Genomic DNA, 13,908 nt, shown 5'->3' with positions numbered 1-13,908 from the left:
CCAACCATAGAGGGAAAAAGGATAATTGGAGAAAAGAGATGTTTATCAAAAGACATCATTAACAGAATAAAATGCGTCTCAGATAAGTAAAATATATTTCCAATCTATGTCTCTGACAGAGAACTATATATATATTTCAAAATAATTTTTCAGTTAAAAGAAAAGGCACAAGCCGGGCGCGGTGGCTCACGCCTGTAATCCCAGCACTTTGGGAGGCCGAGACGGGCGGATCACAAGGTCAGGAGATCGAGACCACGGTGAAACCCCATCTCTACTAAAAATACAAAAAATTAGCCGGGCGCGGTGGTGGGCGCCTGTAGTCCCAGCTACTCAGGAGGCTGAGGCAGGAGAATGGCGTGAACCCGGGAGGCGGAGCTTGCAGTGAGCCGAGATCGCGCCACTGCACTCCAGCCTGGGCGACAGAGCGAGACTCCGTCTCAAAAAAAAAAAAAAAAAAAAAAAAAAAAAGAAAAGGCACAAAGAAAATAAAATAAAAAGGACTTTAATACTCACTTCACAAAAAAAAGATATTAAAATAACCAAAATATATGGAAAGTTCTCCAACTTCATTATCAATGGGGTAATGCCTGTTAAAACCACGATGTGATACTGCTACACACATCGACCCCAATGGCTTGGAAGAAAAAATAAATACCACCAAATGGTGGCAAGATGACAACGTGGTATGCTGATTGTGATATTCTAAATTGGTGCAAGTGCCTTGGAAAACTTTCTGGAAGTATCTGCTAAAGCTGAACATGTACATAAATCATATAGTAATGTAAAAGTAAGAGACAGGTAATGTGATTTATATCAGAAGTAATTTGACTTTTGGACTTAGGGAACGGAAGTAAGCAAATGGGGGCCTTCCATTTTGTTGGAAATGTTATGTTTTTCTGGCCTGCTCATTACACAGGTGTGTTATATTTTGGATGGTTTAATGAACTGGATATTTACCTGTAAATTTTTGTATCTATTGCTACATTGAACAAGTAAATATGAATTTATTATTAAAATTATTAAAAAATTTAAAACGTTTGAGTACTCATTAGTATATATTTTGACTCTGAGTTAAAAAAACTACTGAAATAAAAATAATTTAATAGCAAAAAGTTTAATAAACCTCAATATATTTTTACATGATAAATCATGGGCCCCAGAAAGTGTAATGGAATTTAACACTAGCGAATAGAAGGAAATAAATATTGGAGCAGAGAGAAACGAAATAAAGAAAAGAAAAATATTAATGAAAAACAATGTTTCTTTCTATGAAAAGATCAACAAAATTGATAAAACTTTAGCTAGATGGACTAAGAAAAAAAGGGATGACTCAAATTATGAAATAAAAATGTAAAGGATATTACTATCAACCTTACATAAATAAAAAGATTATAAGACTATACTATGAGCAATTGTAAGTGAAAATTTGGTTAAGGTAGATAAAATGGACACATTCCTAGAAATGTAATATTTATAAGACTAAGTCACAAAGAAATAGAAAATCTCAACAGACCTGCAAGGAATAAAAAAAAAAAATTACATCAGCACCATGTTCTTCCCTTATGTATGCTTTTGCTTTCTGCAGTTTCAGCTACCTGCAGTCAATCACAGTCCAAAAATATTGAATGAAAAACTCCAGAAATAAAACATTCATAAATTTTAAATTGCACAATGTTTTGAGTGATGAAATCTCATGCTGTCCAGCTCCCTTCCGGCTAGCATATCAGTCATGTCTTTGCCCAGCATATCTACACTGTATATGCTAATTTCTCATTTATCGTTTAGTAGGGATCGATGTCATTTTCAGTTTTAGGGATTCAGTGAAGGTCTTGGGATGTATATTCCATGCATAAGGGAAGAGCACCACAATTTTAAACAATTCCAACAAAAAATATCTCTGGACCTGATGGCTTTACTAGTGAGTTTTATCATATTTTCAAATAACTACCACCAATCTTTTTCAAAACACTACAAAAACTTTAAAAGTGAACACTCCCTAGCACATTCTATGAGGCTACCATTGTTCTGATACCAAAGACAGACAGATTCTACAAGAAAAGAAATTGCAGACCAATATCCCTTATAAACATTGGTGCAAAAATCCTTTTAAAAAGCTAGCAAACTATATTCAACAGCATATTAAAAGCATTATACCTCATAACCAAATGGGGCTAATTTCTGGAATCAGTGTGTGTCAATGGCAGATAAACAGATGAGCAAAATCACACACACACTCACACACACAGACACTTGTATATTTGTAAAATGGAATATTGTTCAACCTTAAAAAAGAAGGCAATTCTAACATAGTACAACATGGATGAACCTTAAAGATATTATGTTAAGTGAAAGAAGCCAGTCACGAAAAGATAAATACTTCGTAATTCTACTTACATGAGGTACTTAGAGTAGTTAAAATTATAAAGACAGAAAGTAGAATGGTGATTACCAGGGCCTGGGAGAAGGAGAGAATGGGGAGTTATTGCTTAATTGGCTTTATGGTCTAAATGTTTGTGTCTCCCCAGTATTTATATATTAAAACCTAATCACCAACGTGATGATATTAGGAGGTGGGGCATTTAGAAGATAATTAGATCTCGTTAAAGAGCCTTCATGAATAGAATTACTGTCCTTATAAAACAGATCCCAGAGAACTGCCTTGTCTCTCTTACCATGTGAGGACAAAGCAAGAAGGTGCCATCAATGAACCAGAAAGTGGGCCCTCACCAGTCACTGAATCTGTTAGTGATTAGTGGGCTTCTCAGTCTCCAGAACTGTGAGAAATAATGCTCTGTTGTTTATAAGCTACCCAGTCTAAGGTATTTTGTTATAGTCATCCAAAAGGACTAAGATAATGGGTATAGAGTTTCACTTTCGTGAGATAAAAAGAGTTCTGGAGATGAACAGTGGTGACAGCTGACAAATAATGAATGTACTTATTAATACTACCAAACTCCACACTTAAGAATGGTTAATATGGTAGCTTTTATATTACATGTACTGCCACAAGAAGAACATTAAAAAAGAAAAAGTTGAATCGAAAAATGAAGAAGATAGGCATTAAAATATGAGTACACTTATTTGATTGAGATAATCAACAAAGTCAAAAGTTGGTTCTCAGATAAATTACTTTTTGCTGAGGAAAACAGACAAATGCTCTGATTAAAAGAAGTAAGCATAGTTAGACCAAACTGATATTTACAATATAAGTCCCAAATTGAATACTGCTAAGGCAAGAATCTAGTGTTTACACATATTGATTTCCAATTAACTGCTTCTCACCTAGGCAAATTCTTTGTGCAGTTTTTCCCCTCTGGTGACTAGTAATAGCTTTTTCAAGATAGTTAATAATTATCACTGTAATATAAGCTCCTCGAGGTTTTTTTGTACGTTCATTTAAAAAATAACCTTAAAACAATGCCTAGTATAAGAAACTCAATAATTAATTTTTGAATCACTGAATTGTATCACAAATCATCAGGGAAACCTGCTAATCAATCAATTATTGCACTTCTAGTAAAGACTAAGACTGGGATTGAAAAAGAACTTTAAACTGAAAAAAGGGTCAAGCATTTCTGATAAAGGCGGCACACCTTCCCTTGATTTGTACATCATTTTAATACAAAGCTTTGAAAAGATTTCAGAAATTAACTGCTTAAGCAAATGGGGAAACAAGAATGATAAAATATGAATACATAAACAAATAGCCACTGGGAGTCAGATATAAAAATTACATTCAGATAAAGTCTCCAGACATAGATTTCAGTTTACAGAAAATTTGTGGTACAAACTAACATCATAATAAAAATAACATCATATTTAATAATAAAAATAAACAACATAAATAAAAATCATATTTTTGCTACTAGCAAAATCCAGCCTATGGGAAACTCCAGAGGGAAGAGCCTAATATTTTCAACAAAATATATTATAAGGAAAAAGAAGAAATGCTACGGATATCTATAGTTGAAAAGAGATTGACAGTTGGAAATTTTTGAAGACGGGTGATGAATACGTGTGGTGTCATTGTATTAAATATCTCTAGCTGGGTGTATATTTTAATTTTTTCTTAGTAAATATTAAAAACTATATACATGAAGTCATAGTTGTTTAGGAGAATCTATGCTAAAGCCCTTGGAAAATAAATTTTTATATGCTATATCATTAAAATATATTGTGAATTTGGTATTTCTCTTCAAAATTTTAAATAACACTCCGTTTTATATAATTAAATACCACCTGTGGCCAGAACTAATAAGAGAGAATTAAGCCAAGACATGATGAAATATTTTTGGGGTATTTTTTATTTGGATAGTTAATATTCAAGTTCAAGAGAATCTATTTGTGAGATCCGTTTCTTTTTCTTTTCTCTCTCTCTCTCTCTCTTTTTTTTTTTTTTGGTTTGTTTGTTTGTTTGTGTTTTGAGATGGTGTCTTGTTCTGTTGCCCAGGTTGGAGTGCAGTGGTGCAATCTCAGCTTACTGCAAGCTCTGCCTCCTGGGTTCACACCATTCTCCTGCCTCAGCTTCCCGAGTAGCTGGGACTACAGGCGCCCGCCACCACGCCCAGCTAATTTTTTGTATTTTTACTAGAGACGAGGTTTCACTGTGTTGGCCAGGATGGTCTCGATCTCCTGTCATCGTGATTCGCCCTCCTCGGCCTCCCAGAGTGCTGGGATTACAGGCATGAGCCACCGTGCCTGGACTGGAGATGCATTTTTGACATAAACAGAAAACGCTGACAGATACCACATTTACCCTCTACTTATTTTCTATCTATAGTTCAACATAGGTTGTGTTTCCCTTATCCAGAATTCTTAAGACCAGAAGTGTTTCAGACTGCAATTTTTTTTCAGATTTTGGAATATTTGCAAATACATAATGAGATATCTTAGAGATGGGACTCAAGTCTAAATAAGAAATTCATTTGTTTTATATACGTCTTATAAACATAGCCTGAAGGTAATTTTACATAGTATTTTTAATAATTTTGTACATGAAACAAAGTTATGACAACATTTTTACTGCAACCCATCACATGACGTCAGTTGTGAAACACTCAATGTGTGGCACCATGTTGGTGGGTCAAAAAGTTTTATATTTTGAAGCATTTCTAACTTTACATTCTTGAATTAGAGATGCTAAATCCATACTCAAAGAAGAACTTATGCTAAAATATATTTTGTTGTGAAGTCCCATGTAATTATTGAGAATGGGAGAAAGTTATTTGGCCTTGTTTAGCTATGTTTAGGGAGAAATAACTCTATGATTTTACAAATTCATAGGCATATATAGAGACAGATTAATAGGAAGAAGATTAGGCTCTTAAAATAAAGACGTTCAGAATAGTGTTTCCTATACGTAGAGGTAAAAGAACATGATGAGTCTTCAGTAAATAAATAAATAAACCAATAAATAAAGGCACTCTCTCGTACCCCCTCCACACTTTTTTGTTCATGTTGAAGTAATAGATGAGTGTCTGTTGTGTAATTTTGTTGTTAGATCTATTGCCTTTTCCAAAATACTTGTTTTAGACATTAAACTAGGATACACACAAAATCCGCATAGTGAACAAACAAATGTCATACTCCTGTTTACAGTATGAGAAAATGAATTTATTTTATAATTTAGAACCAGACTTCTTAGAACTCTAAAGAAAAGCGTTGAATAATTAACACTGTAAACTATCTAATTCTTTTAGCAAAGCTTATTTCACAGTTTTGCTTCAGTTTCACCAGCTGTAGAGAAGGCAATTCAAACTCCCTAAATTAATCCCAGCTGCAGCGCTTGCCACACAATTAACACGTTTAAAAGTGATAAATATAAGTTAAAAAACAACAATTTGGGGTCAATTTAAAATGAGCTGTCAGAAAATCAGAGATTGCCTAAATCCTTTTCATTTCTTGTCTGTTAATTGTAAATTTCCATAATCAATTTGGATTTGGGGAAAGGTTTAAAATTACTAAAATATTAGTACTATTTTCAGAAATGTGTCTTCTCTTTAAACTCCAAGCAAGTGATATAACTAGAAAGGTATTTTATCATTTCAAAGAACATGGAAGAAAGATACTGGCATTTTCATTTTGACATTACAAAGAGAATGGAGAAGAATAAGCATGACTCTATTAAGGGGATAACTCTTGGACCAATAATTATAAATAACATATATGACTAGTATGTTACTTTCTCAGTTATTCACAACAATGTGATTTTCATGCCAAACAATCTTTACAGTAGTATATAATCAGAAGGAAATCCTCATGATTTAGAAAGTGATAGTTTGATGACTTGTATACATGAAACTGCTTTGGGGGCTTCCCACTGCCATTTTTTTTTTCACCCTAATCCCATATTCCCGGAATCAATATTTGGAAATGTACCCAACTTGACTGAAAAAGAATTTACCAAAAAAATAGTAATAAGTTTTCTTCCAGGTACTTTCAGGGTTTTATTTGGCAATTAAATTGTCCCTTTCCTTTTGGAAACAAATGAAAGGTGTATTGTGTATGTGGCATTCTACTTCTTATGTCCACTTTATCATTTCATTCTCACAATAACCATTTGAGTATTTAATCATTTTTTGTGTTTGAGGAAAGTGAGCTTCACAATAAATAAAAATTCTCCCGAGATTAAATAAGCAAATTTATTAATAAAAACCAACAAAATGCTTTAATTTTTTACTTCAATGTTACAGTGTTTCTAAACATTTTACAACTATGTTATTCAAAATAGGTTTTTTTGTTCTTATAAAGTAAATTAAAAATATAGTTAAAATTATAGTATCTTCCTTTGAGATAATTTAGCATCTTAGTTTTCAGTGTTAGTTGTTCATACTAATAGGTTTGAATCAGAGATGTGACAAACAAAATAGTTATCAGACCTGGAGATAAATTATATATACGTTAACAGAAAACAGAAGTAGATCAGCATGATCCCTCAGATTGGGAATTTAGGTGTTTGGAAAAATATAGAACTTCTACTGAAAGCAACAGAAAACTTGTAAGAAGAAATTTTGTTCTCTAATTTTAACATATGAAGGTTTAGATTTGGAATGAACATTAAAATAAATATTAAGAAAGTGAATGATTAGTAAAATAATTCTTCATACAATAGGTTCATGTTGGTCAATTTAAATTCAAAGCAAGGAACATTTAAAATAAATTAGGAGAAGAAAAAGATGAGATAGCAAAAGAAAAGATCTAAGAAAATTTGACTAAAATAAAGTGATTTTAAAACACATAATAATAGAGATAATTCTTAAAGAATTCTTAGATAATTTTTTGGGTATAGGATTTCTATTGCTTCTACACCCTCAGGAAGTGGATGGTACTATCTTAATTTTACAAAACTTTAGATAATAAGGTGCATATCTTTGCCCATCGTCATTCAACAGATAAATCATGAAACTGGGACACAAATTTATCATTTCAAAGCTTCATTTACATTTTACATGATCTTCTACTATGGCCATTTTGTAGAAATAAAATAAAAATCTGTATATAAAATTAGTAGTGAAGAAATATTCTCTGAAAATCTTCCCCCTTGGTTTTCTTTGTATTGTTTACAGTTGTTCTGTATCATTTTCCGTAAAATTATTCTGTATGGCACTAAAATGATGGATACATAGGATTATGTATTTTTTTCTTTTTTTTTTTTTTTTTTTTTTTTTTTTTTTTTTGAGACGGAGTCTCGCTCTGTCGCCCAGGCTGGAGTGCAGTGGCGCGATCTCAGCTCACTGCAAGCTCCGCCTCCCGGGTTTACGCCATTCTCCTGCCTCAGCCTCCTAAGTAGCTGGGACTACAGGCGCCCGCCACCTCGCCCGGCTAGTTTTTTGTATTTTTTAGTAGAGACGGGGTTTCAGTGTGTTAGCCAGGATGGTCTCGATCTCCTGACCTCGTGATCCACCCGTCTCGGCCTCCCAAAGTGCTGGGATTACAGGCTTGAGCCACCGCGCCCGGCCTGGATTATGTATTTTTTTCAAACCTATAGAATATACAACACCAACAGTGATCCGTAACATATACTGTGGACCTTGGGTGATAGTGATGTCAGTATCAGTTCTGAGAAATGTACCACCTGGTGAGGGTTGTCAGTAGTGGGGAAGGCTGTGCAAATGTTTGGACAAAGGATCGATGAGAACTCTCTGTACTTTCCACGCAGTTTTGCAGTTAATTTAAAACTGTTCTAAAAAACAGCTAAGTAAATATGTGAAAAAATATATATGTGAAATTAAATACATGAAAATATAACAGAAAAACAGCATCAAATTATTTATATAACAAGTTTCTGATGTAGTACTTTATGATATATGTGATTTTTACAGAAAACTAAAACATGATACAATAGGCCTATCACAGACTAAAACTGTGCAGCAATAATAAAGGTATATGATATCTTGAGAAATCTACCAAAAATATATCTGCATTTGAATTTTTGTTAATCATGGACATTACTACTACTGCTTCCTATTTTTATGGCCACAGAGGTTATTGAAAATAAATATGTAATTGTTTTCCCCTACCACATTCTTAGATACTTTGAATTTTGCCCTTAAATCTTTTGGGATTCACGAAACAAAATCAAAGAACTCAGATTCAGAACTTGTTTGTAAGACAGGCGAGTTCTCTTGTGAGACAGTTCTGCAGCATGATAATGAGAATTTTTTCTGAAATCTCAGCCTAGCATCTGTTTTGTCATCCTTCACAACTTAGTTTCGTCTGCACTCATTAAGAAATTCTTTTGCCTGATGCTGAAAAGAGTGAATTATCTTTTCTGCAGTAAGAACTTTGACATATATGGTAGGTAGGAGAAAAGTTGTGTCTGGAATGCTAGTTCTCTACATCTTGTCTACACCAGTTCAGCTTTAATCACGATAGTACTATTCGTGAGAGTCTTACATGTAGAAGTCAAGTAAATATTTATTTTAGAAGTTACAAAACAAAAACAAAAAACAATTTCCATTACTTAAGGAAATTGACACATTGAGAGCTGAGACTGCTATCCGAATTTTTAAAAAGTTTTATTTTAGAATCCATGTTGTTTGCATATTGCTCATTGCTAGTACATATTGCCTCCATTTTAATTTCATCCAAGAGAAGAACTACTATACAGTGGAACCCTGCCTCTTTAAGAAGGAATGTATAACAACTTTCTTTTGGTTGTTTACTGTACAATATCCATGTAAAATGAACAAACTAAAAATGCTTTAAGAGAATTGTGAGATTCTTACAGTGTTCTTACATAAATAATTTTAGTGCTTCCCCATTTATGCTTAATCTTAAGGAAATATTCCAAGATAACTGTGAGAACAAATTGAACGTTGGTAAAGTCCTCTTAAATTCTTGAAAAAAGATTAGTGATAGACTAGTTTCTTGAACATTGCTTTAACTTAAGGGACAGAGAAACACTAGAGAGCTTGTTTTATATCTAACTTGAGATCTGTTTCTCTTTTACATGGTAAAGGAGAATGACTAGAATATGTATGGGTTTGCTAGTGAAAGAGCAAAAAGAAGAGACTCAGAAAGCTCAAAGTTCATACTCAATAATGCAGTCTGAACTGTTGTCCAAGGCCAAAATCCAGAGAGCTATTCAGATCAGTTGTGCATTATAAAAGTTGCTGTCCTAAGGATGAGGCTTTTTATGGATTTTTTTTTCTTCACACCAGGAACTTTATTTCTAAGGGAGATTTCAATTGCTTTCTGTCGAACCTTAATAAATCTGGGCCAACAACTGAACTGCCAGAGGGAACGATAAAGCTGAATGAGATCTAAAAAGATTTACTATTAGTCAATGTGTAGAGATAAATTTATTCAACCATTAAAGATTATATTTCCCAACCAGAAAAGAAAAAAAATAGTGTAGGAGTCTTATATCAACATATTGCTGATGAAATCGGAGCTGCTAATTCAGTGGGGGTCTGCAGCATTGCCTTTATCCCTGTCTCCATCTCACAGCATCCAGTGATCTTCAGAGATAGAAGGAGAGTGACACAAATTTTGTGGAATGCATCATCCTTAAAAGTCCACACAGAGAAAAGCAATTCCCACCAGGTTTAACCTGTGAATTATGTCTGAAAATACAGCTATTACAATTTTCCATTTCTAAGTTGATGGCTGGATGAGTCCACCTTGCTGCAAAGTTCTGTTTCTTATATGTGAAGATACAGGGAAAGCCAATGTAAAATATATAGGAGGTTGTAATAAGTAAACTTCTCAAGGATTCATTTGATCGACTGTACTACATGAAACATTTATCTGAATTTACTTTTCTTCTTTTCTATCATCTTTCAATTGTTCTACAAATTTTTTAGTGAAGTTGCAAAAATATTACCTTTTAGGTAAAGAGACAGTTTGAAGCTTTGTTACTTTATTGATGTCACTCCTGACCAATCTTATTTGAAAAATGCTTATTTTAGTGAAATGGAAAATAAGAACTTAGAAATAGTTTCTTCAGTCATTCCTTTTTTGCCAGTGACCTTTTAATTTACATCACCATAGGTGTATAACACCCAATATAGATAGATTATCCCCCAAATATTGTTTTTGATTTCATCAAAGTAGAAGGAAAATAGTTTGTGGTTAGAATTGTACAAAATCAAATGACTCATTTCTGTTTATCAGAATACATGAATGTGTGTGTCTATATCCACACACAAACACACACACAGTAGTTCACATGCAGAATTTTAACCTTGGCTTCTTTTCAAAGGTTGCTGATTATAACTGCAATTGTCCAGTTTTACCTGAAAATAGCTAAAAATTAATATTAATACAATGGTGAGTCAACAAAAAAGAGCTAGCACAAGAGGTGTACCATGAGAACTTTGTTCTTACTTTAATTTTTTTTCCTCAATTTGAACTTTATCAACATTTAAGCGTTCGCTTGAATAGACCCAAGTGTTTATGTATTTACTTGGAGTCTTTATGTACATTAGCAAATAGGATCACCTATCACCCAAGAAGCTGCTTATGACAACTGTTTCTGAACAGCTAAAGGAACCAGAAATGTGGACTTCAAAGAGTGATACCCTTTATTTATTTTTAAATGGGAAGGAAAATAATTATTAAAAATAGATTATACTTTGTTTAATTTCAAAATTAAACAAATTTTACAATCTTTAGAATTAAACAAAAAAGCTGGTTTTTAACAAATAACAAAATTCATTTTCTCCTTGTCTCAGTTTTTGCTATCAGTAAATTTAATATTTAGTATTTCACATATTTTTTCAATAAGGTATTTTCATAATGATGCTTATGAAATGTTTAGCCACCCCAAGAATGGGGTGGTAGTATGGTTTATAGTAAAATTATTAAATTCTAAAGTTCACAAAATTTATCTGCTTAAAGTAAAGAGGAAATAAAGGAAAATCCTGATATACCCTACAGGGTCATTTGCCACTTAAAAAAATTCCATAGTTATACTTTGAGATAATTTACCTACCATTATGTTACCTTATATCTAGGAAGGTATTCTTTGGTGAGAGAGCAGAATTATCTGTTCAATTTGAAATATATAAATTACACTGATTTTTATACACAATCTGAGTAATCTCCAGGATCCTATGAGGCTAAGGTCTAGTATAAACTCTACACCACAAAGTAATATTAAAAAGAATATAGCCCAGCCAACCAAAATCATATAAATAATTCTATGTTTTCAACTGTTTACTTCCATTTATCAATGAACATTAAGAGATATATAAATCATAATATAAAATTTCCCAAGTCTTGTAGATACACCTCAAAGCCTTTCTTTCTTTTTACCTGTTACTCTCAACACTCTTAAAATCTCTTTCCAGACTTTAAAATTACAAGATCTTGATTTTCTATTTTTTTAATTAATTCAACCTTAAGAGTTCTTCACACTTATAAATGAATCTTGTTTGTTTCTAATTAAAAATCTTACTCTTATTTTCTAGTTCTGTCACTTCATCCTAATTTTCCTAGTATTTACCACAGAAGTTTAGAAAAGTTCATTTACCTTAGAAATTGGAGAAGATAGAAAGTTATAACCAATGAGAAAAAACATTTTTTGAAGCTGATAATGCTTTATTTATTTCCTATATTAGTATTATTTTTTATTTTTATCTTTTATAATTTCAACTTTTATCTTAGATTGAGGGGGTACGTGTGCAAGTTTGTTGCATGACTATATCGCACAATGCTGAGGTTTGAGGTTAGATGATCCCATCATTCAGGTAGTGAGCATAGCACATAATAGTTAGTTTTTCAATGCTTTTCACCTCCCTCCCTTCCTCCTCTGTATAGTACTCTCCAGTATCTATTGTTGCCATCTTTAGTTCGATGTTTAGGTCTCACTTATAGGAGAGAACATGCAGTATTTGGTTTTCTGCTCTTATGATAATTCGCTTAGGATAATGGCCTCCAGCCGCATTCCTGCTGCTACAAAGAACATAATTTTATTCTTTTTATGGCTGCACAGTAGTCCATGGTTTATATTTTTATCCAATTCACTGTTTATGGTCATCTAGGTTGATTTCTATTGTAGGTACAAAGACAGAAATCTTTTTCAGAGTAAATAATGCCCAGGATTAAATTGTGGAAAGTAAGACAGTAGTAAATATTGTTACCACTAGCATTTACATCTTTATTGTTGTTACATGTATCAGAATGTATGAGTATATTAATTAAATAGATCCTATGAGAAAAATATTTTCTGGTCTTTGCTTGAAAAAAATATACATTTGAAATAATGTCAACTTTTGAGTGTCTGCTATGATTATCACTTGAGTTTTCACAGGTGACAATAAACTTGTATAAATATCTTCTAATCAAATTAGCAACAGAGATCTGTTTGCAATATGTGAACTATCAAACATTTTCTTTCAGATTTTCTACTATAAAACACCTTTTTAGCTAAAATATTGATTGATTACCAATCTGTGTAAATATGTATTATCACAGATTGGATTATTTAATATACAAAAAATGGTATACTTTCAAAATGATACAGAATGCACAAAAGTTTATACAATGTAGCAAACAATTTTGGTCAAAAATAATTTCTTCTTTCATTGAAATATTAAAAGTTTAAGTTGCTATACCTATGCTATTGAGAATATTTTTCCACGAATCTGTGTGTGTGTGTGTGTGTTGTGTGTGTGTGTGTTTCATTTATTCTACATCACTGATCAGAAAGTACATGAGAGCAAGAATTAAATTTAACTTACTTGTCATTCTTTATTAGGTGCTACTAGATTGTTTTATAGATGGCTTGCTATTAGCAAGAAGTACAGACTTGTGTAAAAGACACACAACAATTAAGTATATCCAGTAATTATAATGGGTATGAGAGAGACTTGAAGAAAATGAAATGGAAAGAGGATGTGGACCCATGAGTAACTCCAGACACTACCTAGTTTTGCCTTCTATTAGCCCTAGTGATACCTACTTATTGAAATAATTGATTGGCTAATTGTAGGAAAAAAATTTATTTTTAAATATATTTTCCTGATTACAAGATGATATGGTTTGGCTGTGCCCCCACCCAAAAAATCTGATCTTGAACTGTAGTTCCCATAATTCCCATGTGTCGTGGGAGGGACCTGGTGGGAGTTAACTGAATCATGAGAGTGAGTCTTTCCCATGCTGTTCTTTTCATACTGAGTAAGTCTTACGAGATCTGATGGTTTTATAAAGGGGAGTTCCCCCGCACATGCTCTCTTGCCTGCTGCCATGTAAGACATGACTTTGCTTCTCTTTTGCCTTCCACCATGATTGTGAGGCTTCCTCAGCCATGTGAAACTGTGAGTCAATTAAACCTTTCATTTATAAATTATCCAATCTTGTGTATGTCTTTGTTATCAGTGTGAGAACAGACTAATGCAACAAATTGGTACTGGGAGTGGGACACTGCTGTAAAGATACCTGAAAGTGTGGAAGTGACTTTGG

Source organism: Macaca thibetana, chromosome 7, assembly GCF_024542745.1.
Source record: "Macaca thibetana thibetana isolate TM-01 chromosome 7, ASM2454274v1, whole genome shotgun sequence".
Taxonomy (NCBI): Eukaryota; Metazoa; Chordata; class Mammalia; order Primates; family Cercopithecidae; genus Macaca; species Macaca thibetana.
This window is presented reverse-complemented; position numbering follows the sequence as displayed.